Source organism: Arachis ipaensis, chromosome B4 (genome assembly GCF_059453495.1).
Source record: "Arachis ipaensis isolate K30076 ecotype BB chromosome B4, ASM5945349v1, whole genome shotgun sequence".
Classification (NCBI taxonomy): domain Eukaryota; kingdom Viridiplantae; phylum Streptophyta; class Magnoliopsida; order Fabales; family Fabaceae; genus Arachis; species Arachis ipaensis.
The window spans coordinates 59,114,679-59,140,810 of NC_142439.1; positions in this window are offsets into that span (position 1 = coordinate 59,114,679).

Sequence of the window (26,132 nt, forward strand, 5' to 3'; positions counted from 1 at the left end):
GCCTCATCTTCGGTAGGCTCCTCCAGTTTTTTTCCGGTTTTTTTTTTTGTTTTTTTTTACGTTGTGCTGACCCTCGTTCTTTAAATGACGCTGTCCCAAGGAGGACACATAAAGGCAAGCCGTAATGGCCTCTTCTTCGGCAGGTTCCTCCGGTTTTTTTCTCGATTTTTTTCTCGGGTTTTTTTTTTTTACGTTCTGCTGACCCTCGTTCCTTAAATGACGCTATCCCGAGGAGGACACATAAAGGCGAGCCGTAATGGCCTCATCTTTGGCAGGCTCCTCCGGGTTTTTTTTTCAGTTTTTTTTTTTATACGTTGTGCTGACCCTCGTTCTTTAAATGACGCTATCCCGAGGAGGACACATAAAGGCGAGCCGTAACGGCCTCATCTTCGGCAGGCTCCTCCGGGTTTTTTTTTCAGTTTTTTTTTATACGTTGTGCTGACCCTCGTTCTTTAAATGACGCTATCCCGAGGAGGACACATAAAGGCGAGCCGTAATGGCCTCATCTTCGGCAGGCTCCTCCGGTTTTTTTTCCGATTTTTTTCTCGGGTTTTTTTTTATACGTTGTGCTGACCCTCATTCTTTAAATGACGCTATCCCGAGGAGGACACATAAAGGCGAGCCGTAATGGCCTCATATTCGGCAGGCTCCTCCGGTTTTTTTTCCATTTTTTTTCTCTGGTTTTTTTTTTTATACGTTGTGCTGACCCTCATTCTTTAAATGACGCAATCCCGAGGAGGACACATAAAGGCGAGCCGTAATGGCCTCATCTTCGGTAGGCTCCTCCAGTTTTTTTCCGGTTTTTTTTTTTGTTTTTTTTTACGTTGTGCTGACCCTCGTTCTTTAAATGACGCTGTCCCAAGGAGGACACATAAAGGCGAGCCGTAATGGCCTCTTCTTCGGCAGGTTCCTCCGGTTTTTTTCTCGATTTTTTTCTCGGGTTTTTTTTTTTTTTTACGTTCTGCTGACCCTCGTTCCTTAAATGACGCTATCCCGAGGAGGACACATAAAGGCGAGCCGTAATGGCCTCATCTTCGGCAGGCTCCTCCGGGTTTTTTTTTCAGTTTTTTTTTTATACGTTGTGCTGACCCTCGTTCTTTAAATGACGCTATCCCGAGGAGGACACATAAAGGCGAGCCGTAATGGCCTCATCTTCGGCAGGCTCCTCCGGTTTTTTTTCTGATTTTTTTCTCGGGTTTTTTTTTATACGTTGTGCTGACCCTCATTCTTTAAATGACGCTATCCCGAGGAGGACACATAAAGGCGAGCCGTAATGGCCTCATATTCGGCAGGCTCCTCCGGTTTTTTTTCCAGTTTTTTTCTCTGGTTTTTTTTTATACGTTGTGCTGACCCTCATTCTTTAAATGACGCTATCCCGAGGAGGACACATACAGGCGAGCCGTAATGGCCTCATCTTCGACAGGCTCCTCCGGTTTTTTTCCGGATTTTTTTTTGGTTTTTTTTTTACGTTGTGCTGACCCTCGTTCTTTATATGACGCTGTCCCAAGGAGGACGCATAAAGGCGAGCCGTAATGGCCTCATCTTCGGCAGGTTCCTCCGGTTTTTTTTTCGATTTTTTTCTCGGGTTTTTTTTTTTTTTTTTTTTACGTTCTGCTGACCCTCGTTCTTTAAATGACGCTATCCTGAGGAGGACACATAAAGGCGAGCCGTAATGGCCTCATGTTCGGCAGGCTCCTCCGGTTTTTTTTTTCAGTTTTTTTTTATACGTTGTGCTGACCCTCGTTCTTTAAATGACGCTATCCCGAGGAGGACACATAAAGGCGAGCCGTAATGGCCTCATCTTCGGCAGGCTCCTCCGGTTTTTTTTCCGATTTTTTTTTCGGGTTTTTTTTATACGTTGTGCTGACCCTCATTCTTTAAATGACGCTATCCCGAGGAGGACACATAAAGGCGAGCCGTAATGGCCTCATATTCGGCAGGCTGCTCCGGTTTTTTTTTTTCGATTTTTTTCTCTGGTTTTTTTTTTATACGTTGTGCTGACCCTCATTCTTTAAATGACGCTATCCCGAGGAGGACACATAAAGGCGAGCCGTAATGGCCTCATCTTCGACAGGCTCCTCCGGTTTTTTTCCGGTTTTTTTTGTTTTTTTTACGTTGTGCTGACCCTCGTTCTTTAAATGACGCTGTCCCAAGGAGGACACATAAAGGCGAGCCGTAATGGCCTCATCTTCGGCAGGTTCCTCCGGTTTTTTTTCGATTTTTTTTTCGGTTTTTTTTTTCTTTACGTTCTGCTGACCCTCGTTCTTTAAATGACGCTATCCCGAGGAGGACACATAAAGGCGAGCCGTAATGGCCTCATCTTCGGCAGGCTCCTCCGGTTTTTTTTTTTCAGTTTTTTTTATACGTTGTGCTGACCCTCGTTCTTTAAATGACGCTATCCCGAGGAGGACACATAAAGGCGAGCCGTAATGGCCTCATCTTCGGCAGGCTCCTCCGGTTTTTTTTCCGATTTTTTTCTCGGGTTTTTTTTTATACGTTGTGCTGACCCTCGTTCTTTAAATGACGCTATCCCGAGGAGGACACATAAAGGCGAGCCGTAACGGCCTCATCTTCGGCAGGCTCCTCCGGGTTTTTTTTTCAGTTTTTTTTTATACGTTGTGCTGACCCTCGTTCTTTAAATGACGCTATCCCGAGGAGGACACATAAAGGCGAGCCGTAATGGCCTCATCTTCGGCAGGCTCCTCCGGTTTTTTTTCCGATTTTTTTCTCGGGTTTTTTTTTATACGTTGTGCTGACCCTCATTCTTTAAATGACGCTATCCCGAGGAGGACACATAAAGGCGAGCCGTAATGGCCTCATATTCGGCAGGCTCCTCCGGTTTTTTTTCCATTTTTTTTCTCTGGTTTTTTTTTTATACGTTGTGCTGACCCTCATTCTTTAAATGACGCAATCCCGAGGAGGACACATAAAGGCGAGCCGTAATGGCCTCATCTTCGGTAGGCTCCTCCAGTTTTTTTCCGGTTTTTTTTTTTGTTTTTTTTTACGTTGTGCTGACCCTCGTTCTTTAAATGACGCTGTCCCAAGGAGGACACATAAAGGCAAGCCGTAATGGCCTCTTCTTCGGCAGGTTCCTCCGGTTTTTTTCTCGATTTTTTTCTCGGGTTTTTTTTTTTTTACGTTCTGCTGACCCTCGTTCCTTAAATGACGCTATCCCGAGGAGGACACATAAAGGCGAGCCGTAATGGCCTCATCTTCGGCAGGCTCCTCCGGGTTTTTTTTTCAGTTTTTTTTTTATACGTTGTGCTGACCCTCGTTCTTTAAATGACGCTATCCCGAGGAGGACACATAAAGGCGAGCCGTAACGGCCTCATCTTCGGCAGGCTCCTCCGGGTTTTTTTTTCAGTTTTTTTTTATACGTTGTGCTGACCCTCGTTCTTTAAATGACGCTATCCCGAGGAGGACACATAAAGGCGAGCCGTAATGGCCTCATCTTCGGCAGGCTCCTCCGGTTTTTTTTCCGATTTTTTTCTCGGGTTTTTTTTTATACGTTGTGCTGACCCTCATTCTTTAAATGACGCTATCCCGAGGAGGACACATAAAGGCGAGCCGTAATGGCCTCATATTCGGCAGGCTCCTCCGGTTTTTTTTCCGTTTTTTTTCTCTGGTTTTTTTTTTTATACGTTGTGCTGACCCTCATTCTTTAAATGACGCAATCCCGAGGAGGACACATAAAGGCGAGCCGTAATGGCCTCATCTTCGGTAGGCTCCTCCAGTTTTTTTCCGGTTTTTTTTTTGTTTTTTTTTACGTTGTGCTGACCCTCGTTCTTTAAATGACGCTGTCCCAAGGAGGACACATAAAGGCGAGCCGTAATGGCCTCTTCTTCGGCAGGTTCCTCCGGTTTTTTTCTCGATTTTTTTCTCGGGTTTTTTTTTTTTTTACGTTCTGCTGACCCTCGTTCCTTAAATGACGCTATCCCGAGGAGGACACATAAAGGCGAGCCGTAATGGCCTCATCTTCGGCAGGCTCCTCCGGGTTTTTTTTTCAGTTTTTTTTTTATACGTTGTGCTGACCCTCGTTCTTTAAATGACGCTATCCCGAGGAGGACACATAAAGGCAAGCCGTAATGGCCTCATCTTCGGCAGGCTCCTCCGGTTTTTTTTCCGATTTTTTTCTCGGGTTTTTTTTTATACGTTGTGCTGACCCTCATTCTTTAAATGACGCTATCCCGAGGAGGACACATAAAGGCGAGCCGTAATGGCCTCATATTCGGCAGGCTCCTCCGGTTTTTTTTTCCAGTTTTTTTCTCTGGTTTTTTTTTATACGTTGTGCTGACCCTCATTCTTTAAATGACGCTATCCCGAGGAGGACACATACTGGCGAGCCGTAATGGCCTCATCTTCGACAGGCTCCTCCGGTTTTTTTCCGGATTTTTTTTTGGTTTTTTTTTTACGTTGTGCTGACCCTCGTTCTTTATATGACGCTGTCCCAAGGAGGACGCATAAAGGCGAGCCGTAATGGCCTCATCTTCGGCAGGTTCCTCCGGTTTTTTTTTCGATTTTTTTCTCGGGTTTTTTTTTTTTTTTTTTACGTTCTGCTGACCCTCGTTCTTTAAATGACGCTATCCTGAGGAGGACACATAAAGGCGAGCCGTAATGGCCTCATGTTCGGCAGGCTCCTCCGGTTTTTTTTTTCAGTTTTTTTTTATACGTTGTGCTGACCCTCGTTCTTTAAATGACGCTATCCCGAGGAGGACACATAAAGGCGAGCCGTAATGGCCTCATCTTCGGCAGGCTCCTCCGGTTTTTTTTCCGATTTTTTTTTCGGGTTTTTTTTATACGTTGTGCTGACCCTCATTCTTTAAATGACGCTATCCCGAGGAGGACACATAAAGGCGAGCCGTAATGGCCTCATATTCGGCAGGCTGCTCCGGTTTTTTTTTTTCGATTTTTTTCTCTGGTTTTTTTTTTATACGTTGTGCTGACCCTCATTCTTTAAATGACGCTATCCCGAGGAGGACACATAAAGGCGAGCCGTAATGGCCTCATCTTCGACAGGCTCCTCCGGTTTTTTTCCGGTTTTTTTTGTTTTTTTTACGTTGTGCTGACCCTCGTTCTTTAAATGACGCTGTCCCAAGGAGGACACATAAAGGCGAGCCGTAATGGCCTCATCTTCGGCAGGTTCCTCCGGTTTTTTTTCGATTTTTTTTTCGGTTTTTTTTTTCTTTACGTTCTGCTGACCCTCGTTCTTTAAATGACGCTATCCCGAGGAGGACACATAAAGGCGAGCCGTAATGGCCTCATCTTCGGCAGGCTCCTCCGGTTTTTTTTTTTCAGTTTTTTTTATACGTTGTGCTGACCCTCGTTCTTTAAATGACGCTATCCCGAGGAGGACACATAAAGGCGAGCCGTAATGGCCTCATCTTCGGCAGGCTCCTCCGGTTTTTTTTCCGATTTTTTTCTCGGGTTTTTTTTTATACGTTGTGCTGACCCTCATTCTTTAAATGACGCTATCCCGAGGAGGACACATAAAGGCGAGCCATAATGGCCTCATATTCGGCAGGTTCCTCCAGTTTTTTTTCCGGTTTTTTTCTCTGGTTTTTTTTTTATACGTTGTGCTGACCCTCATTCTTTAAATGACGCAATCCCGAGGAGGACACATAAAGGCGAGCCGTAATGGCCTCATCTTCGGTAGGCTCCTTCGGTTTTTTTCCGGTTTTTTTTTTGTTTTTTTTTACGTTGTGCTGACCCTCGTTCTTTAAATGACGCTGTCCCAAGGAGGACACATAAAGGCGAGCCGTAATGGCCTCATCTTCGGCAGGTTCCTCCGGTTTTTTTCTCGATTTTTTTCTCGGGTTTTTTTTTTTTTTACGTTTTGCTGACCCTCGTTCCTTAAATGACGCTATCCCGAGGAGGACACATAAAGGCGAGCCGTAATGGCCTCATCTTCGGCAGGCTCCTCCGGGTTTTTTTTCAGTTTTTTTTTATACGTTGTGCTGACCCTCGTTCTTTAAATGACGCTATCCCGAGGAGGACACATAAAGGCGGGCCGTAATGGCCTCATCTTCGGCAGGCTCCTCCGATTTTTTTTTCCGATTTTTTTCTCGGGTTTTTTTTTATACGTTGTGCTGACCCTCATTCTTTAAATGACGCTATCGCGAGGAGGACACATAATGGCGAGCCGTAATGGTCTCATCTTCGGTAGGCTCCTCCGGTTTTTTTTCCGGTTTTTTTTTTGTTTTTTTTTACGTTGTGCTGACCCTCGTTCTTTAAATGACGCTGTCCCAAGGAGGACACATAAAGGTGAGCCGTAATGGCCTCACCTTCGGCAGGTTCCTCCGGTTTTTTTCTCGATTTTTTTCTCGGGTTTTTTTTTTTTTTTACGTTCTGCTGACCCTCGTTCCTTAAATGACGCTATCCCGAGGAGGACACATAAAGGCGAGCCATAATGGCCTCATCTTCGGCAGGCTCCTCCGGGTTTTTTTTTCAGTTTTTTTTTTATACGTTGTGCTGACCCTCGTTCTTTAAATGACGCTATCCCGAGGAGGACACAGAAAGGCGAGCCGTAATGGCCTCATCTTCGGCAGGCTCCTCCGGTTTTTTTTTCCAGTTTTTTTCTCTGGTTTTTTTTTTATACGTTGTGCTGACCCTCGTTCTTTAAATGACGCTATCCCGAGGATGACACATAAAGGCGAGCCGTAATGGCCTCATCTTCGGCAGGCTCCACCGTTTTTTTTTTCCGGTTTTTTTCTCTGGTTTTTTTTTATACGTTGTGCTGACCCTCATTCTTTAAATGACGCTATCGCGAGGAGGACACATAATGGCGAGCCGTAATGGTCTCATCTTCGGTAGGCTCCTCCGGTTTTTTTTCCGGTTTTTTTTTTTGTTTTTTTTTACGTTGTGCTGACCCTCGTTCTTTAAATGACGCTGTCCCAAGGAGGACACATAAAGGCGAGCCGTAATGGCCTCATCTTCGGCAGGTTCCTCCGGTTTTTTTCTCGATTTTTTTCTCGGGTTTTTTTTTTTTTTTACGTTCTGCTGACCCTCGTTCCTTAAATGACGCTATCCCGAGGAGGACACATAAAGGCGAGCCGTAATGGCCTCATCTTCGGCAGGCTCCTCCGGGTTTTTTTTTCAGTTTTTTTTTATACGTTGTGCTGACCCTCGTTCTTTAAATGACGCTATCCCGAGGAGGACACATAAAGGCGGGCCGTAATGGCCTCATCTTCGGCAGGCTCCTCCGATTTTTTTTTCCGATTTTTTTCTCGGGTTTTTTTTTATACGTTGTGCTGACCCTCATTCTTTAAATGACGCTATCCCGAGGAGGACACTTAAAGGCGAGCCGTAATGGCCTCATATTCGGCAGGCTCCTCCGGTTTTTTTTTTCCAGTTTTTTTCTCTGGTTTTTTTTTTTATACGTTGTGCTGACCCTCGTTCTTTAAATGACGCTATCCCGAGGATCACACATAAAGGCGAGCCGTAATGGCCTCATCTTCGGCAGGCTCCACCGTTTTTTTTTTCCGGTTTTTTTCTCTGGTTTTTTTTTTATACGTTGTGCTGACCCTCATTCTTTAAATGACGCTATCGCGAGGAGGACACATAATGGCGAGCCGTAATGGTCTCATCTTCGGTAGGCTCCTCCGGTTTTTTTTCCGGTTTTTTTTTTGTTTTTTTTTACGTTGTGCTGACCCTCGTTCTTTAAATGACGCTGTCCCAAGGAGGACACATAAAGGTGAGCCGTAATGGCCTCACCTTCGGCAGGTTCCTCCGGTTTTTTTCTCGATTTTTTTCTCGGGTTTTTTTTTTTTACGTTCTGCTTACCCTCGTTCCTTAAATGACGCTATCCCGAGGAGGACACATAAAGGCGGGCCGTAATGGCCTCATCTTCGGCAGGCTCCTCCGGGTTTTTTTTTCAGTTTTTTTTTTATACGTTGTGCTGACCCTCGTTCTTTAAATGACGCTATCCCGAGGAGGACACAGAAAGGCGAGCCGTAATGGCCTCATCTTCGGCAGGCTCCTCCGGTTTTTTTTTCCAGTTTTTTTCTCTGGTTTTTTTTTTATACGTTGTGCTGACCCTCGTTCTTTAAATGACGCTATCCCGAGGATGACACATAAAGGCGAGCCGTAATGGCCTCATCTTCGGCAGGCTCCACCGTTTTTTTTTTCCGGTTTTTTTCTCTGGTTTTTTTTTATACGTTGTGCTGACCCTCATTCTTTAAATGACGCTATCGCGAGGAGGACACATAAAGGCGAGCCGTAATGGTCTCATCTTCGGTAGGCTCCTCCGGTTTTTTTCCGGTTTTTTTTTTGTTTTTTTTACGTTGTGCTGACCCTCGTTCTTTAAATGACGCTGTCCCAAGGAGGACACATAAAGGTGAGCCGTAATGGCCTCACCTTCGGCAGGTTCCTCCGGTTTTTTTCTCGATTTTTTTCTCGGGTTTTTTTTTTTTTTTACGTTCTGCTGACCCTCGTTCCTTAAATGACGCTATCCCGAGGAGGACACATAAAGGCGAGCCGTAATGGCCTCATCTTCGGCAGGCTCCTCCGGGTTTTTTTTTCAGTTTTTTTTTTATACGTTGTGCTGACCCTCGTTCTTTAAATGACGCTATCCCGAGGAGGACACAGAAAGGCGAGCCGTAATGGCCTCATCTTCGGCAGGCTCCTCCGGTTTTTTTTTCCAGTTTTTTTCTCTGGTTTTTTTTTTATACGTTATGCTGACCCTCGTTCTTTAAATGACGCTATCCCGAGGAGGACACAGAAAGGCGAGCCGTAATGGCCTCATCTTCGGCAGGCTCCTCCGGTTTTTTTTTCCAGTTTTTTTCTCTGGTTTTTTTTTTATACGTTGTGCTGACCCTCGTTCTTTAAATGACGCTATCCCGAGGATGACACATAAAGGCGAGCCGTAATGGCCTCATCTTCGGCAGGCTCCTCCGGGTTTTTTCCGGGTTTTTTTTTTGTTTTTTTTTACGTTGTGCTGACCCTCGTTCTTTAAATGACGCTGTCCCAAGGAGGACACATAAAGGTGAGCCGTAATGGCCTCATCTTCGGCAGGTTCCTCCGGTTTTTTTCTCAATTTTTTTCTCGGGTTTTTTTTTTTTTTACGTTCTGCTGACCCTCGTTCCTTAAATGACGCTATCCCGAGGAGGACACATAAAGGCGAGCCGTAATGGCCTCATCTTCGGCAGGCTCCTCCGGTTTTTTTTCCGATTTTTTTTTCGGGTTTTTTTTATACGTTGTGCTGACCCTCATTCTTTAAATGACGCTATCCCGAGGAGGACACATAAAGGCGAGCCGTAATGGCCTCATATTCGGCAGGCTGCTCCGGTTTTTTTTTTTCGATTTTTTCTCTGGTTTTTTTTTTATACGTTGTGCTGACCCTCATTCTTTAAATGACGCTATCCCGAGGAGGACACATAAAGGCGAGCCGTAATGGCCTCATCTTCGACAGGCTCCTCCGGTTTTTTTCCGGTTTTTTTTGTTTTTTTTACATTGTGCTGACCCTCGTTCTTTAAATGACGCTGTCCCAAGGAGGACACATAAAGGCGAGCCGTAATGGCCTCATCTTCGGCAGGTTCCTCCGGTTTTTTTTCGATTTTTTTTTCGGTTTTTTTTTTCTTTACGTTCTGCTGACCCTCGTTCTTTAAATGACGCTATCCCGAGGAGGACACATAAAGGCGAGCCGTAATGGCCTCATCTTCGGCAGGCTCCTCCGGTTTTTTTTTTTTAGTTTTTTTTTATACGTTGTGCTGACCCTCGTTCTTTAAATGACGCTATCCCGAGGAGGACACATAAAGGCGAGCCGTAATGGCCTCATCTTCGGCAGGCTCCTCCGGTTTTTTTTCCGATTTTTTTCTCGGGTTTTTTTTTATACGTTGTGCTGACCCTCATTCTTTAAATGACGCTATCCCGAGGAGGACACATAAAGGCGAGCCATAATGGCCTCATATTCGGCAGGCTCCTCCAGTTTTTTTTCCGGTTTTTTTCTCTGGTTTTTTTTTTATACGTTGTGCTGACCCTCATTCTTTAAATGACGCAATCCCGAGGAGGACACATAAAGGCGAGCCGTAATGGCCTCATCTTCGGTAGGCTCCTTCGGTTTTTTTCCGGTTTTTTTTTTGTTTTTTTTTACGTTGTGCTGACCCTCGTTCTTTAAATGACGCTGTCCCAAGGAGGACACATAAAGGCGAGCCGTAATGGCCTCATCTTCGGCAGGTTCCTCCGGTTTTTTTCTCGATTTTTTTCTCGGGTTTTTTTTTTTTTTACGTTCTGCTGACCCTCGTTCCTTAAATGACGCTATCCCGAGGAGGACACATAAAGGCGAGCCGTAATGGCCTCATCTTCGGCAGGCTCCTCCGGGTTTTTTTTTCAGTTTTTTTTATACGTTGTGCTGACCCTCGTTCTTTAAATGACGCTATCCCGAGGAGGACACATAAAGGCGGGCCGTAATGGCCTCATCTTCGGCAGGCTCCTCCGGTTTTTTTTCCAGTTTTTTTCTCTGGTTTTTTTTTTATACGTTGTGCTGACCCTCGTTCTTTAAATGACGCTATCCCGAGGATGGCACATAAAGGCGAGCCGTAATGGCCTCATCTTCGGCAGGCTCCTCCGTTTTTTTTTTCCGGTTTTTTTCTCTGGTTTTTTTTATACGTTGTGCTGACCCTCATTCTTTAAATGACGCTATCGCGAGGAGGACACATAAAGGCGAGCCGTAATGGTCTCATCTTCGGTAGGCTCCTCCGGTTTTTTTCCGGGTTTTTTTTTTGTTTTTTTTTACGTTGTGCTGACCCTCGTTCTTTAAATGACGCTGTCCCAAGGAGGACACATAAAGGTGAGCCGTAATGGCCTCATCTTCGGCAGGTTCCTCCGGTTTTTTTCTCAATTTTTTTCTCGGGTTTTTTTTTTTTTTACGTTCTGCTGACCCTCGTTCCTTAAATGACGCTATCCCGAGGAGGACACATAAAGGCGAGCCGTAATGGCCTCATCTTCGGCAGGCTCCTCCGGTTTTTTTTCCGATTTTTTTTTCGGGTTTTTTTTATACGTTGTGCTGACCCTCATTCTTTAAATGACGCTATCCCGAGGAGGACACATAAAGGCGAGCCGTAATGGCCTCATATTCGGCAGGCTGCTCCGGTTTTTTTTTTCGATTTTTTCTCTGGTTTTTTTTTTATACGTTGTGCTGACCCTCATTCTTTAAATGACGCTATCCCGAGGAGGACACATAAAGGCGAGCCGTAATGGCCTCATCTTCGACAGGCTCCTCCGGTTTTTTTTCGGTTTTTTTTGTTTTTTTTACGTTGTGCTGACCCTCGTTCTTTAAATGACGCTGTCCCAAGGAGGACACATAAAGGCGAGCCGTAATGGCCTCATCTTCGGCAGGTTCCTCCGGTTTTTTTTCGATTTTTTTTTCGGTTTTTTTTTTCTTTACGTTCTGCTGACCCTCGTTCTTTAAATGACGCTATCCCGAGGAGGACACATAAAGGCGAGCCGTAATGGCCTCATCTTCGGCAGGCTCCTCCGGTTTTTTTTTTTCAGTTTTTTTTTATATTTTTTTTTTCAGTTTTTTTTTATACGTTGTGCTGACCCTCGTTCTTTAAATGACGCTATCCCGAGGAGGACACATAAAGGCGAGCCGTAATGGCCTCATCTTCGGCAGGCTCCTCCGGTTTTTTTTCCGATTTTTTTCTCGGGTTTTTTTTTATACGTTGTGCTGACCCTCATTCTTTAAATGACGCTATCCCGAGGAGGACACATAAAGGCGAGCCATAATGGCCTCATATTCGGCAGGCTCCTCCAGTTTTTTTTCCGGTTTTTTTCTCTGGTTTTTTTTTTATACGTTGTGCTGACCCTCATTCTTTAAATGACGCAATCCCGAGGAGGACACATAAAGGCGAGCCGTAATGGCCTCATCTTCGGTAGGCTCCTTCGGTTTTTTTCCGGTTTTTTTTTTGTTTTTTTTTACGTTGTGCTGACCCTCGTTCTTTAAATGACGCTGTCCCAAGGAGGACACATAAAGGCGAGCCGTAATGGCCTCATCTTCGGCAGGTTCCTCCGGTTTTTTTCTCGATTTTTTTCTCGGGTTTTTTTTTTTTTACGTTCTGCTGACCCTCGTTCCTTAAATGACGCTATCCCGAGGAGGACACATAAAGGCGAGCCGTAATGGCCTCATCTTCGGCAGGCTCCTCCGGGTTTTTTTTTCAGTTTTTTTTTATACGTTGTGCTGACCCTCGTTCTTTAAATGACGCTATCCCGAGGAGGACACATAAAGGCGGGCCGTAATGGCCTCATCTTCGGCAGGCTCCTCCGATTTTTTTTTCCGATTTTTTTCTCGGGTTTTTTTTTATACGTTGTGCTGACCCTCATTCTTTAAATGACGCTATCCCGAGGAGGACACTTAAAGGCGAGCCGTAATGGCCTCATATTCGGCAGGCTCCTCCGGTTTTTTTTTTTCCAGTTTTTTTCTCTGGTTTTTTTTTATACGTTGTGCTGACCCTCGTTCTTTAAATGACGCTATCCCGAGGATGACACATAAAGGCGAGCCGTAATGGCCTCATCTTCGGCAGGCTCCACCGTTTTTTTTTCCGGTTTTTTTCTCTGGTTTTTTTTTATACGTTGTGCTGACCCTCATTCTTTAAATGACGCTATCGCGAGGAGGACACATAATGGCGAGCCGTAATGGTCTCATCTTCGGTAGGCTCCTCCGGTTTTTTTTCCGGTTTTTTTTTGTTTTTTTTTACGTTGTGCTGACCCTCGTTCTTTAAATGACGCTGTCCCAAGGAGGACACATAAAGGTGAGCCGTAATGGCCTCACCTTCGGCAGGTTCCTCCGGTTTTTTTCTCGATTTTTTTCTCGGGTTTTTTTTTTTTTTTACGTTCTGCTGACCCTCGTTCCTTAAATGACGCTATCCCGAGGAGGACACATAAAGGCGAGCCGTAATGGCCTCATCTTCGGCAGGCTCCTCCGGGTTTTTTTTTCAGTTTTTTTTTTATACGTTGTGCTGACCCTCGTTCTTTAAATGACGCTATCCCGAGGAGGACACAGAAAGGCGAGCCGTAATGGCCTCATCTTCGGCAGGCTCCTCCGGTTTTTTTTTCCAGTTTTTTTCTCTGGTTTTTTTTTTATACGTTGTGCTGACCCTCGTTCTTTAAATGACGCTGTCCCAAGGAGGACACATAAAGGCGAGCCGTAATGGCCTCATCTTCGGCAGGTTCCTCCGGTTTTTTTTCGATTTTTTTTTCGGTTTTTTTTTTCTTTACGTTCTGCTGACCCTCGTTCTTTAAATGACGCTATCCCGAGGAGGACACATAAAGGCGAGCCGTAATGGCCTCATCTTCGGCAGGCTCCTCCAGTTTTTTTTTTTCAGTTTTTTTTTATACGTTGTGCTGACCCTCGTTCTTTAAATGACGCTATCCCGAGGAGGACACATAAAGGCGAGCCGTAATGGCCTCATCTTCGGCAGGCTCCTCCGGTTTTTTTTCCGATTTTTTTCTCGGGTTTTTTTTTATACGTTGTGCTGACCCTCATTCTTTAAATGACGCTATCCCGAGGAGGACACATAAAGGCGAGCCATAATGGCCTCATATTCGGCAGGCTCCTCCAGTTTTTTTTCCGGTTTTTTTCTCTGGTTTTTTTTTTATACGTTGTGCTGACCCTCATTCTTTAAATGACGCAATCCCGAGGAGGACACATAAAGGCGAGCCGTAATGGCCTCATCTTCGGTAGGCTCCTTCGGTTTTTTTCCGGTTTTTTTTTTGTTTTTTTTTACGTTGTGCTGACCCTCGTTCTTTAAATGACGCTGTCCCAAGGAGGACACATAAAGGCGAGCCGTAATGGCCTCATCTTCGGCAGGTTCCTCCGGTTTTTTTCTCGATTTTTTTCTCGGGTTTTTTTTTTTTTTACGTTCTGCTGACCCTCGTTCCTTAAATGACGCTATCCCGAGGAGGACACATAAAGGCGAGCCGTAATGGCCTCATCTTCGGCAGGCTCCTCCGGGTTTTTTTTTCAGTTTTTTTTTATACGTTGTGCTGACCCTCGTTCTTTAAATGACGCTATCCCGAGGAGGACACATAAAGGCGGGCCGTAATGGCCTCATCTTCGGCAGGCTCCTCCGATTTTTTTTTCCGATTTTTTTCTCGGGTTTTTTTTTATACGTTGTGCTGACCCTCATTCTTTAAATGACGCTATCCCGAGGAGGACACTTAAAGGCGAGCCGTAATGGCCTCATATTCGGCAGGCTCCTCCGGTTTTTTTTTTCCAGTTTTTTTCTCTGGTTTTTTTTTTATACGTTGTGCTGACCCTCGTTCTTTAAATGACGCTATCCCGAGGATGACACATAAAGGCGAGCCGTAATGGCCTCATCTTCGGCAGGCTCCACCGTTTTTTTTTCCGGTTTTTTTCTCTGGTTTTTTTTTATACGTTGTGCTGACCCTCATTCTTTAAATGACGCTATCGCGAGGAGGACACATAATGGCGAGCCGTAATGGTCTCATCTTCGGTAGGCTCCTCCGGTTTTTTTTCCGGTTTTTTTTTGTTTTTTTTTACGTTGTGCTGACCCTCGTTCTTTAAATGACGCTGTCCCAAGGAGGACACATAAAGGTGAGCCGTAATGGCCTCACCTTCGGCAGGTTCCTCCGGTTTTTTTCTCGATTTTTTTCTCGGGTTTTTTTTTTTTTTTTACGTTCTGCTGACCCTCGTTCCTTAAATGACGCTATCCCGAGGAGGACACATAAAGGCGAGCCGTAATGGCCTCATCTTCGGCAGGCTCCTCCGGGTTTTTTTTTCAGTTTTTTTTTTATACGTTGTGCTGACCCTCGTTCTTTAAATGACGCTATCCCGAGGAGGACACAGAAAGGCGAGCCGTAATGGCCTCATCTTCGGCAGGCTCCTCCGGTTTTTTTTTCCAGTTTTTTTCTCTGGTTTTTTTTTTATACGTTGTGCTGACCCTCGTTCTTTAAATAACGCTATCCCGAGGATGACACATAAAGGCGAGCCGTAATGGCCTCATCTTCGGCAGGCTCCACCGTTTTTTTTTTCCGGTTTTTTTCTCTGGTTTTTTTTTATACGTTGTGCTGACCCTCATTCTTTAAATGACGCTATCGCGAGGAGGACACATAAAGGCGAGCCGTAATGGTCTCATCTTCGGTAGGCTCCTCCGGTTTTTTTCCGGTTTTTTTTTTGTTTTTTTTTACGTTGTGCTGATCCTCGTTCTTTAAATGACGCTGTCCCAAGGAGGACACATAAAGGTGAGCCGTAATGGCCTCACCTTCGGCAGGTTCCTCCGGTTTTTTTCTCGATTTTTTTCTCGGGTTTTTTTTTTTTTACGTTCTGCTGACCCTCGTTCCTTAAATGACGCTATCCCGAGGAGGACACATAAAGGCGAGCCGTAATGGCCTCATCTTCGGCAGGCTCCTCCGGGTTTTTTTTTCAGTTTTTTTTTATACGTTGTGCTGACCCTCGTTCTTTAAATGACGCTATCCCGAGGAGGACACAGAAAGGCGAGCCGTAATGGCCTCATCTTCGGCAGGCTCCTCCGGTTTTTTTTTCCAGTTTTTTTCTCTGGTTTTTTTTTTATACGTTGTGCTGACCCTCGTTCTTTAAATGACGCTATCCCGAGGATGACACATAAAGGCGAGCCGTAATGGCCTCATCTTCGGCAGGCTCCTCCGTTTTTTTTTTTCCGGTTTTTTTCTCTGGTTTTTTTTTATACGTTGTGCTGACCCTCATTCTTTAAATGACGCTATCGCGAGGAGGACACATAAAGGCGAGCCGTAATGGTCTCATCTTCGGTAGGCTCCTCCGGTTTTTTTCCGGGTTTTTTTTTTGTTTTTTTTTACGTTGTGCTGACCCTCGTTCTTTAAATGACGCTGTCCCAAGGAGGACACATAAAGGTGAGCCGTAATGGCCTCATCTTCGGCAGGTTCCTCCGGTTTTTTTCTCAATTTTTTTCTCGGGTTTTTTTTTTTTTTACGTTCTGCTGACCCTCGTTCCTTAAATGACGCTATCCCGAGGAGGACACATAAAGGCGAGCCGTAATGGCCTCATCTTCGGCAGGCTCCTCTGGGTTTTTTTTTCAGTTTTTTTTTTATACGTTGTGCTGACCCTCGTTCTTTAAATGACGCTATCCCGAGGAGGACACATAAAGGCGAGCCGTAATGGCCTCATCTTCGGCAGGCTCCTCCGGTTTTTTTTCCGATTTTTTTCTCGGGTTTTTTTTTTATACGTTGTGCTGACCCTCATTCTTTAAATGACGCTATCCCGAGGAGGACACATAAAGGCGAGCCGTAATGGCCTCATATTCGGCAGGTTCCTCCGTTTTTTTTTTCCGGTTTTTTTCTTTGGTTTTTTTTTATACGTTGTGCTGACCCTCATTCTTTAAATGACGCTATCCCGAGGAGGACACATAAAGGCGAGCCGTAATGGCCTCATCTTCGGCAGGCTCCTCCGGTTTTTTTCCGGTTTTTTTTTGTTTTTTTTTTACATTGTGCTGACCCTCGTTCTTTAAATGACACTGTCCCAACGAGGACACATAAAGGCGAGCCGTAATGGCCTCATCTTCGGCAGGCTCCTCCGGGTTTTTTTTTCAGTTTTTTTTTTATACGTTGTGCTGACCCTCGTTCTTTAAATGACGCTATCCCGAGGAGGACACAGAAAGGCGAGCCGTAATGGCCTCATCTTCGGCAGGCTCCTCCGGTTTTTTTTCCAGTTTTTTTCTCTGGTTTTTTTTTTATACGTTGTGCTGACCCTCGTTCTTTAAATGACGCTATCCCGAGGATGACACATAAAGGCGAGCCGTAATGGCCTCATCTTCGGCAGGCTCCTCCGTTTTTTTTTTCCGGTTTTTTTCTCTGGTTTTTTTTTATACGTTGTGCTGACCCTCATTCTTTAAATGACGCTATCGCGAGGAGGACACATAAAGGCGAGCCGTAATGGTCTCATCTTCGGTAGGCTCCTCCGTTTTTTTTTTCCGGTTTTTTTCTCTGGTTTTTTTTTATACGTTGTGCTGACCCTCATTCTTTAAATGACGCTATCCCGAGGAGGACACATAAAGGCGAGCCGTAATGGCCTCATCTTCGGCAGGCTCCTGCGTTTTTTTTTCTGGTTTTTTTCTCTGGTTTTTTTTTATACGTTGTGCTGACCCTCATTCTTTAAATGACGCTATCCCGAGGAGGACACATAAAGGCGAGCCGTAATGGCCTCATCTTCGGTAGGCTCTTCCGGTTTTTTCCAGGTTTTTTTTTTGTTTTTTTTTACGTTGTGCTGACCCTCGTTCTTTAAATGACGCTGTCCCAAGGAGGACACATAAAGGTGAGCCGTAATGGCCTCATCTTCGGCAGGTTCCTCCGGTTTTTTTCTCGATTTTTTTCTCGGGTTTTTTTTTTTTTTTACGTTCTGCTGACCCTCGTTCCTTAAATGACGCTATCCCGAGGAGGACACATAAAGGCGAGCCGTAATGGCGTCATCTTCGGCAGGCTCCTCCGGGTTTTTTTTTTCAGTTTTTTTTTATACGTTATGCTGACCCTCGTTCTTTAAATGACGCTATCCCGAGGAGGACACATAAAGGCGAGCCGTAATGGCCTCATCTTCGGCAGGCTCCTCCGGTTTTTTTTCCGATTTCTTTCTCGGGTTTTTTTTTTATACGTTGTGCTGACCCTCATTCTTTAAATGACGCTATCCCGAGGAGGACACATAAAGGCGAGCCGTAATGGCCTCATATTCGGCAGGCTCCTCCGTTTTTTTTTCCAGTTTTTTTCTCTGGTTTTTTTTTTATACGTTGTGCTGACCCTCATTCTTTAAATGACGCTATCCCGAGGAGGACACATAAAGGCGAGCTGTAATGGCCTCATCTTCGGCAGGCTCCTCCGGTTTTTTTCCGGTTTTTTTTGTTTTTTTTTTTACATTGTGCTGACCCTCGTTCTTTAAATGACGCTGTCCCAACGAGGACACATAAAGGCGAGCCGTAATGGCCTCATCTTCGGCAGGTTCCTCCGGTTTTTTTCTCGATTTTTTTCTCGGGTTTTTTTTTTTTTTACGTTCTGCTGACCCTCGTTCCTTAAATGACGCTATCCCGAGGAGGACACATAAAGGCGAGCCGTAATGGCCTCATCTTCGGCAGGCTCCTCCAGGTTTTTTTTTCAGTTTTTTTTTATACGTTGTGCTGACCCTCGTTCTTTAAATGACGCTATCCCGAGGAGGACACATAAAGGCGAGCCGTAATGGCCTCATCTTCGGCAGGCTCCTCCGGTTTTTTTTCCGATTTTTTTCTCGGGTTTTTTTTTTATACGTTGTGCTGACCCTCATTCTTTAAATGACGCTATCCCGAGGAGGACACATAAAGGCGAGCCGTAATGGCCTCATATTCGGCAGGCTCCTCCGGTTTTTTTTTTCCAGTTTTTTTGTCTGGTTTTTTTTTATACGTTGTGCTGACCCTCATTCTTTAAATGACGCTATCCCGAGGAGGACACATAAAGGCGAGCCGTAATGGCCTCATCTTCGGCAGGCTCCTCCGTTTTTTATTTTTCTGTTTTTCTGGTTTTTTTTTTATGTTGTGCTGACCCTCGTTCTTTAAATGACGCTGTCCCAAGGAGGACACATAAAGGTGAGCCGTAATGGCCTCATCTTCGGCAGGTTCCTCCGGTTTTTTTCTCGATTTTTTTCTCGGGTTTTTTTTTTTTTTACGTTCTGCTGACCCTCGTTCCTTAAATGACGCTATCCCGAGGAGGACACATAAAGGCGAGCCGTAATGGCGTCATCTTCGGCAGGCTCCTCCGGGTTTTTTTTTTCAGTTTTTTTTTATACGTTATGCTGACCCTCGTTCTTTAAATGACGCTATCCCGAGGAGGACACATAAAGGCGAGCCGTAATGGCCTCATCTTCGGCAGGCTCCTCCGGTTTTTTTTCCGATTTTTTTCTCGGGTTTTTTTTTATACGTTGTGCTGACCCTCATTCTTTAAATGACGCTATCCCGAGGAGGACACATAAAGGCGAGCCGTAATGGCCTCATATTCGGCAGGCTCCTCCGTTTTTTTTTCTGGTTTTTTTCTCTGGTTTTTTTTTTATACGTTGTGCTGACCCTCATTCTTTAAATGACGCTATCCCGAGGAGGACACATAAAGGCGAGCCGTAATGGCCTCATCTTCGGCAGGCTCCTCCGGTTTTTTTCCGGTTTTTTTTGTTTTTTTTTTTACATTGTGCTGACCCTCGTTCTTTAAATGACGCTGTCCCAACGAGGACACATAAAGGCGAGCCGTAATGGCCTCATCTTTGGCAGGTTCCTCCGGTTTTTTTCTCGATTTTTTTCTCGGGTTTTTTTTTTTTTTTTTTTTTACGTTCTGCTGACCCTCGTTCCTTAAATGACGCTATCCCGAGGAGGACACATAAAGGCGAGCCGTAATGGCCTCATCTTCGGCAGGCTCCTCCGGGTTTTTTTTTCAGTTTTTTTTTATACGTTGTGCTGACCCTCGTTATTTAAATGACGCTATCCCGAGGACGACACATAAAGGCGAGCCGTAATGGCCTCATCTTCGGCAGGCTCCTCCGGTTTTTTTTCCGATTTTTTTCTCGGGTTTTTTTTTTATACGTTGTGCTGACCCTCATTCTTTAAATGACGCTATCCCGAGGAGGACACATAAAGGCGAGCCGTAATGGCCTCATATTCGGCAGGCTCCTCCGATTTTTTTTTCCAGTTTTTTTGTCTGGTTTTTTTTTATACGTTGTGCTGACCCTCGTTCTTTAAATGACGCTATCCCGAGGAGGACACATAAAGGCGAGCCGTAATGGCCTCATCTTCGGCAGGCTCCTCCGGTTTTTTTTCCGATTTTTTTCTCGGGTTTTTTTTTATACGTTGTGCTGACCCTCATTCTTTAAATGACGCTATCCCGAGGAGGACACATAAAGGCGAGCCGTAATGGCCTCATATTCGGCAGGCTCCTCCGGTTTTTTTTTTCCAGTTTTTTTGTCTGGTTTTTTTTTATACGTTGTTCTGACCCTCATTCTTTAAATGACGCTATCCCGAGGAGGACACATAAAGGCGAGCCGTAATGGCCTCATCTTCGGCAGGCTCCTCCATTTTTTTTTTCTGTTTTTCTGGTTTTTTTTTTATGTTGTGCTGACCCTCGTTCTTTAAATGACGCTGTCCCAAGGTGGACACATAAAGGTGAGCCGTAATGGCCTCATCTTCGGCAGGTTCCTCCGGTTTTTTTCTCGATTTTTTTCTCGGGTTTTTTTTTTTTTTTTTACGTTCTGCTGACCCTCGTTCCTTAAATGACGCTATCCCGAGGAGGACACATAAAGGCGAGCCGTAATGGCGTCATCTTCGGCAGGCTCCTCCGGGTTTTTTTTTCAGTTTTTTTTTATACGTTATGCTGACCCTCGTTCTTTAAATGACGCTATCCCGAGGAGGACACATAAAGGCGAGCCGTAATGGCCTCATCTTCGGCAGGCTCCTCCGGTTTTTTTTCCGATTTTTTTCTCGGGTTTTTTTTTATACGTTGTGCTGACCCTCATTCTTTAAATGATGCTATCCCGAGGAGGACACATAAAGGCGAGCCGTAATGGCCTCATATTCGGCAGGCTCCTCCGTTTTTTTTTCCGGTTTTTTTCTCTGGTTTTTTTTTATACGTTGTGCTGACCCTCATTCTTTAAATGACGCTATCCCGAGGAGGACACATAAAGGCGAGCCGTAATGGCCTCATCTTCGGCAGGCTCCTCCGGTTTTTTTCCGGTTTTTTTTGTTTTTTTTTTACATTGTGCTGACCCTCGTTCTTTAAATGACGCTGTCCCAACGAGGACACATAAAGGCGAGCCGTAATGGCCTCATCTTCGGCAGGTTCCTCCGGTTTTTTTCTCGATTTTTTTCTCGGGTTTTTTTTTTTTTTTTTTTACGTTCTGCTGACCCTCGTTCCTTAAATGACGCTATCCCGAGGAGGACACATAAAGGCGAGCCGTAATGGCCTCATCTTCGGCAGGCTCCTCCGGGTTTTTTTTTCAGTTTTTTTTTATACGTTGTGCTGACCCTCGTTCTTTAAATGACGCTATCCCGAGGACGACACATAAAGGCGAGCCGTAATGGCCTCATCTTCGACAGGCTCCTCCGGTTTTTTTTCCGATTTTTTTCTCGGGTTTTTTTTTTATACGTTGTGCTGACCCTCATTCTTTAAATGACGCTATCCCGAGGAGGACACATAAAGGCGAGCCGTAATGGCCTCATATTCGGCAGGCTCCTCCGGTTTTTTTTTCCAGTTTTTTTGTCTGGTTTTTTTTTATACGTTGTGCTGACCCTCGTTCTTTAAATGACGCTATCCCGAGGAGGACACATAAAGGCGAGCCGTAATGGCCTCATCTTCGGCAGGCTCCTCCGGTTTTTTTTCCGATTTTTTTCTCGGGTTTTTTTTTTTATACGTTGTGTTGACCCTCATTCTTTAAATGACGCTATCCCGAGGAGGACACATAAAGGCGAGCCGTAATGGCCTCATATTCGGCAGGCTCCTCCGGTTTTTTTTTTCCAGTTTTTTTGTCTGGTTTTTTTTTATACGTTGTGCTGACCCTCATTCTTTAAATGACGCTATCCCGAGGAGGACACATAAAGGCGAGCCGTAATGGCCTCATCTTCGGCAGGCTCCTCCATTTTTTTTTTCTGTTTTTCTGGTTTTTTTTTTATGTTGTGCTGACCCTCGTTCTTTAAATGACGCTGTCCCAAGGAGGACACATAAAGGTGAGCCGTAATGGCCTCATCTTCGGCAGGTTCCTCCGGTTTTTTTCTCGATTTTTTTCTCGGGTTTTTTTTTTTTTTTACGTTCTGCTGACCCTCGTTCCTTAAATGACGCTATCCCGAGGAGGACACATAAAGGCGAGCCGTAATGGCGTCATCTTCGGCAGGCTCCTCCGGGTTTTTTTTTCAGTTTTTTTTTATACGTTATGCTGACCCTCGTTCTTTAAATGACGCTATCCCGAGGAGGACACATAAAGGCGAGCCGTAATGGCCTCATCTTCGGCAGGCTCCTCCGGTTTTTTTTCCGATTTTTTTCTCGGGTTTTTTTTTATACGTTGTGCTGACCCTTATTCTTTAAATGACGCTATCCCGAGGAGGACACATAAAGGCGAGCCGTAATGGCCTCATATTCGGCAGGCTCCTCCGTTTTTTTTTTCCGGTTTTTTTCTCTGGTTTTTTTTTTATACGTTGTGCTGACCCTCATTCTTTAAATGACGCTATCCCGAGGAGGACACATAAAGGCGAGCCGTAATGGCCTCATCTTCGGCAGGCTCCTCCGGTTTTTTTCCGGTTTTTTTTGTTTTTTTTTTACATTGTGCTGACCCTCGTTCTTTAAATGACGCTGTCCCAACGAGGACACATAAAGGCGAGCCGTAATGGCCTCATCTTCGGCAGGTTCCTCCGGTTTTTTTCTCGATTTTTTTCTCGGGTTTTTTTTTTTTTTTTTTTTACGTTCTGCTGACCCTCGTTCCTTAAATGACGCTATCCCGAGGAGGACACATAAAGGCGAGCCGTAATGGCCTCATCTTCGGCAGGCTCCTCCGGGTTTTTTTTTCAGTTTTTTTTTATACGTTGTGCTGACCCTCGTTCTTTAAATGACGCTATCCCGAGGACGACACATAAAGGCGAGCCGTAATGGCCTCATCTTCGACAGGCTCCTCCGGTTTTTTTTCCGATTTTTTTCTCGGGTTTTTTTTTTATACGTTGTGCTGACCCTCATTCTTTAAATGACGCTATCCCGAGGAGGACACATAAAGGCGAGCCGTAATGGCCTCATATTCGGCAGGCTCCTCCGGTTTTTTTTTCCAGTTTTTTTGTCTGGTTTTTTTTTATACGTTGTGCTGACCCTCGTTCTTTAAATGACGCTATCCCGAGGAGGACACATAAAGGCGAGCCGTAATGGCCTCATCTTCGGCAGGCTCCTCCGGTTTTTTTTCCGATTTTTTTCTCGGGTTTTTTTTTTATACGTTGTGCTGACCCTCATTCTTTAAATGACGCTATCCCGAGGAGGACACATAAAGGCGAGCCGTAATGGCCTCATATTCGGCAGGCTCCTCCGGTTTTTTTTTTCCAGTTTTTTTGTCTGGTTTTTTTTTATACGTTGTGCTGACCCTCATTCTTTAAATGACGCTATCCCGAGGAGGACACATAAAGGCGAGCCGTAATGGCCTCATCTTCGGCAGGCTCCTCCATTTTTTTTTTCTGTTTTTCTGGTTTTTTTTTTATGTTCTGCTGACCCTCGTTCTTTAAATGACGCTGTCCCAAGGAGGACACATAAAGGTGAGCCGTAATGGCCTCATCTTCGGCAGGTTCCTCCGGTTTTTTTCTCGATTTTTTTCTCGGGTTTTTTTTTTTTTTTTACGTTCTGCTAACCCTCGTTCCTTAAATGACGCTATCCCGAGGAGGACACATAAAGGCGAGCCGTAATGGCGTCATCTTCGGCAGGCTCCTCCGGGTTTTTTTTTCAGTTTTTTTTTATACGTTATGCTGACCCTCGTTCTTTAAATGACGCTATCCCGAGGAGGACACATAAAGGCGAGCCGTAATGGCCTCATCTTCGGCAGGCTCCTCCGGTTTTTTTTCCGATTTTTTTCTCGGGTTTTTTTTTATACGTTGTGCTGACCCTCATTCTTTAAATGACGCTATCCCGAGGAGGACACATAAAGGCGAGCCGTAATGGCCTCATATTCGGCAGGCTCCTCCGTTTTTTTTTCCGGTTTTTTTCTCTGGTTTTTTTTTTATACGTTGTGCTGACCCTCATTCTTTAAATGACGCTATCCCGAGGAGGACACATAAAGGCGAGCCGTAATGGCCTCATCTTCGGCAGGCTCCTCCGGTTTTTTTCCGGTTTTTTTTTTGTTTTTTTTTTACATTGTGTTGACCCTCGTTCTTTAAATGACGCTGTCCCAACGAGGACACATAAAGGCGAGCCGTAATGGCCTCATCTTCGGCAGGTTCCTCCGGGTTTTTTCTCGATTTTTTTCTCGGTTTTTTTTTTTTTTTTTTTTTTTTTTTTTTTACGTTCTGCTGACCCTCGTTCCTTAAATGACGCTATCCCGAGGAGGACACATAAAGGCGAGCCGTAATGGCCTCATCTTCGGCAGGCTCCTCCGGGTTTTTTTTTCAGTTTTTTTTTATTCGTTGTGCTGACCCTCGTTCTTTAAATGACGCTATCCCGAGGAGGACACATAAAGGCGAGCCGTAATGGCCTCATCTTCGGCAGGCTCCTCCGGTTTTTTTTCCGATTTTTTTCTCGGGTTTTTTTTTTATACGTTGTGCTGACCCTCATTCTTTAAATGACGCTATCCCGAGGAGGACACATAAAGGCGAGCCGTAATGGCCTCACATTCGGCAGGCTCCTCCGGTTTTTTTTTCCAGTTTTTTTGTCTGGTTTTTTTTAATACGTTGTGCTGACCCTCATTCTTTAAATGACGCTATCCCGAGGAGGACACATAAAGGCGAGCCGTAATGGCCTCATCTTCGGCAGGCTCCTCCGTTTTTTTTTTTTCTGTTTTTCTGGTTTTTTTTTTATGTTGTGCTGACCCTCGTTCTTTAAATGACGCTGTCCCAAGGAGGACACATAAAGGTGAGCCGTAATGGCCTCATCTTCGGCAGGTTCCTCCGGTTTTTTTCTCGATTTTTTTCTCGGGTTTTTTTTTTTTACGTTCTGCTGACCCTCGTTCCTTAAATGACGCTATCCCGAGGAGGACACATAAAGGCGAGCCGTAATGACGTCATCTTCGGCAGGCTCCTCCGGGTTTTTTTTTCAGTTTTTTTTTATACGTTATGCTGACCCTCGTTCTATAAATGACGCTATCCCGAGGAGGACACATAAAGGCGAGCCGTAATGGCCTCATCTTCGGCAGGCTCCTCCGGTTTTTTTTCCGATTTTTTTCTCGGGTTTTTTTTTTATACGTTGTGCTGACCCTCATTCTTTAAATGACGCTATCCCGAGGAGGACACATAAAGGCGAGCCGTAGTGGCCTCATATTCGGCAGGCTCCTCCGTTTTTTTTTTCCGGTTTTTTTCTCTGGTTTTTTTTTATACGTTGTGCTGACCCTCATTCTTTAAATGACGCTATCCCGAGGAGGACACATAAAGGCGAGCCGTAATGGCCTCATCTTCGGCAGGCTCCTCCGGTTTTTTTCCGGTTTTTTTTTGTTTTTTTTTTACATTGTGCTGACCCTCGTTCTTTAAATGACGCTGTCCCAACGAGGACACATAAAGGCGAGCCGTAATGGCCTCATCTTCGGCAGGTTCCTCCGGTTTTTTTCTCGATTTTTTTCTCGGGTTTTTTTTTTTTTTTTTTTTACGTTCTGCTGACCCTCGTTCCTTAAATGACGCTATCCCGAGGAGGACACATAAAGGCGAGCCGTAATGGCCTCATCTTCGGCAGGCTCCTCCGGGTTTTTTTTTCAGTTTTTTTTTATACGTTGTGCTGACCCTCGTTCTTTAAATGACGCTATCCCGAGGAGGACACATAAAGGCGAGCCGTAATGGCCTCATCTTCGGCAGGCTCCTCCGGTTTTTTTTCCGATTTTTTTCTCGGGTTTTTTTTTTATACGTTGTGCTGACCCTCGTTCTTTAAATGACGCTATCCCGAGGAGGACACATAAAGGCGAGCCGTAATGGCCTCATCTTCGGCAGGCTCCTCCGGTTTTTTTTTCCGATTTTTTTCTCGGGTTTTTTTTTTATACGTTGTGCTGACCCTCATTCTTTAAATGACGCTATCCCGAGGAGGACACATAAAGGCGAGCCGTAATGGCCTCATATTCGGCAGGCTCCTCCGGTTTTTTTTTTCCAGTTTTTTTGTCTGGTTTTTTTTTATACGTTGTGCTGACCCTCATTCTTTAAATGACGCTATCCCGAGGAGGACACATAAAGGCGAGCCGTAATGGCCTCATCTTCGGCAGGCTCCTCCGTTTTTTTTTTCTGTTTTTCTGGTTTTTTTTTTATGTTGTGCTGATACTCGTTCTTTAATTGACGCTATCCCGAGGAGGACACATAAAGGCGAGCCGTAATGGCCTCATCTTCGGCAGGCTCCTCCGGTTTTTTTTCCGATTTTTTTCTCGGGTTTTTTTTTTATACGTTGTGCTGACCCTCATTCTTTAAATGACGCTATCCCGAGGAGGACACATAAAGGCGAGCCGTAATGGCCTCATATTCGGCAGGCTCCTCCGGTTTTTTTTTCCA